Source organism: Choloepus didactylus, chromosome 10, assembly GCF_015220235.1.
Source record: "Choloepus didactylus isolate mChoDid1 chromosome 10, mChoDid1.pri, whole genome shotgun sequence".
NCBI lineage: Eukaryota > Metazoa > Chordata > Mammalia > Pilosa > Megalonychidae > Choloepus > Choloepus didactylus.
This window is the reverse complement of record NC_051316.1, coordinates 73,391,171-73,393,722: the sequence shown is the minus strand read 5'-3', so window position 1 is coordinate 73,393,722 and position 2,552 is coordinate 73,391,171. Positions and strand designations below refer to the sequence as shown.

General features: G+C 38.7%; 1 pseudogene; it reads left to right on the top strand.

Moving 5' to 3' along the window:
• Positions 1–254: 254 nt before the first annotated feature.
• LOC119545458 lies at positions 255–1,500 on the top strand (annotated as a pseudogene).
• Positions 1,501–2,552: the final 1,052 nt, after the last annotated feature.

The following is a 2,552-nucleotide window of genomic DNA, read 5'->3' as shown; positions in this document are numbered from 1 at the left end:
TCTAGGCTGCGCCCCAGCTGCAGCCGCTGAGCCCGGCCAGTCCCGAACACTGCCCAGCTGCCCGGAACACCTCCCAGTCACCCCGAGGCTTACACTTGGTAAAGTCAGCCCGCATCCCCGCCTCCAAGGCTCGCCTTGCAGCTGCAGTGGCCGGGAGAGGCGGAGGAGATGCCCGGGCTGCATCAGAGACCGAATTTCTTGGCCTGGCGGGAAGTGGAGTGGGGGGTAGGGGTTGTCGTACTTTGTGGTCTGCAATGACAGCAGAACAGGAGAAGGATCCCATTTTGCTGAAAAGAGTTCGAGGTGGTTGGGCTGGATAGGTTAGGAGGACCAGGGGTACAACTAGGAAGCCCAGATAAGAAAAAAAACACACGGCAAGTACACAGGGCCCTTCTTTTCCTCCACTGTCTTGAGTATGCTTCACCATAGAATCCAAACTCAGAGCATCTCGTAGTTGCTAATCCATTTGACGACAACTAAAATACTATTTCCTATAAACCACTACCTTCAACAAATCCATATTTTGGCCCTGGTTATTTTGGCTTTGGAGATTATTGCACATTCAGAGTGCCAGCCACTTCATGTTTCCCCCGAGAATGTTTTCCCCATACTGTGGTCCTTACCCAGGAATCAGCCACACTCATTTCCTCAGAATCCTTTGGGTATGGGTTTTAATCGACCTCATGCTTTTAACGTTGGGCCACATGATAAATCAAATTTGGAAATTGATCTTATATAATAGTGTGCTAAGCCAGAATGTTAACATGCCTAATCAACATTTTGGACAAAATCCTGCTGAAAACTTCAGTCAGATTTCTCCACAGAATGCTAGCCAAGTATCTAACCCTGACCTGGCATCTAATTTTGTCCCTGGAAATAATACAAATTTTAATTCTCCATTAGAATCTAATTGTTCTTTTATTCCTTCCTCCTCTTGGTCAAGCAAAAGTACCATCCCAATAACAGGACTTGAGTCAAGGAGCAACCAAAGACACTAATCAAAATTCCTCTGCTCATCTCTCTTACTTAAATATGGATGGCACAGTAAATCTGAGTAATATTGAATTTAAAAATGGTAATTGAAACAATGCAGTCAATCAAGAGAAAAGCCTTTCCAGTAGTACAGAAGCTACAAACAACAGTCATGCAAATGGGACACCGAACCAGCCTTGACAACTTATAGGTGCAGCAAATGCATGGACCACTGAAGAAAAAGCAATAAATCCTCTCTCCATCCAAGCCGTCATGGCCATTCATCTTTCCACCCAGTGGAATTTGTGCAAATGAAGTGAATGATGATGAGGTTACCCTCTTACGTGAGGCCTCTTGTCAGAAATGGTTTCACTGGATCTGCACGGGAATGACTGAACAGCTTACAGCCTCCTAACTGCAGAAGCATCAGCAGTATGGGGCTGTCATACCTGTATGGTTGACAAAGATGTTCCATTAAGATGCACTAGAGAAAATTTTGGTCCACCTGCAGTGGGAGGTGATGCTTAATCACAAGCATTATCTAAAGTGCTTGTTTTGCACAGTGACACGGGATTTTACTGTTTTACATTATTTTTAAAATGCATACACAAAAAGATTATTTAACTTCTGGTTTTTATTAATATTCTATTTCAGTACTAGGGCAAATTTTGTATTGTCTTTGCTATCTTAAATGAGAATAATATAGATGGAGGTGCTTTAAAAAGTACTGCATTTAGTTGTTGTTCATCCTAACAATAAAAGCCCCTGGAAACATCAAAATAATATATAGGCAAGTTTCAAATTTTAAAAGGTGGAATAATTGAAAGATGTATATTTCATTGCTAAACTTTGAAAATACCACATTAAACAATTCATTCAAAAGTTACTCAAGGATCCATTCGTCATATTTTCAGAAAAAAACAATATAGCTATATCATGGAGGAAGCATACACTATAATGCATATTTTTAAAAATAATCGAGTGTGATACCAGAATCCTCCCTCACTGGAGTCCTTGAAATTAGGGCTTTCATATTTCCAAGACCTTTCCATTCATACAGATATGAAACAGATCTCAGCATATAGTAAATGCTTAGTAAGTATTTGTTGATTAACTTCTGGATTGTACCACATGAAATTGCTATTATTTGATCAGTTGAAAATTAACCTTAATTTAGTAGAGGTGACATAAAGTATGTTTCCATTAGTGCTATTTAGAATTTAACAGTATTGTGTTCTTCAATTTCCTTCGATTATTGAGTTGTTTTATTATTTATTGAATAATAATTATTTATAATAAATTCATATATAATAAATAATATAGTATCTTCAGAAAAAAGCTCAACCCTTTCCCCATTGTTCCACAGTGCCAGCTTTGGATTATATCAAATGTCTATAAAAACACAGATTTGCTTCTAGACTTGATTCATTTATTTAGCCCTATTTTCTGATTCTTGTGACAATAGCAGTATCTTAATTATAATAATATTATAATAAATCATAATAGGTGGAAGAGCTCGTCCTACCGACCGATTCTTCCAGTGTCTTTGTTATTTTTGACCCTTTTATTTCTACATGGAT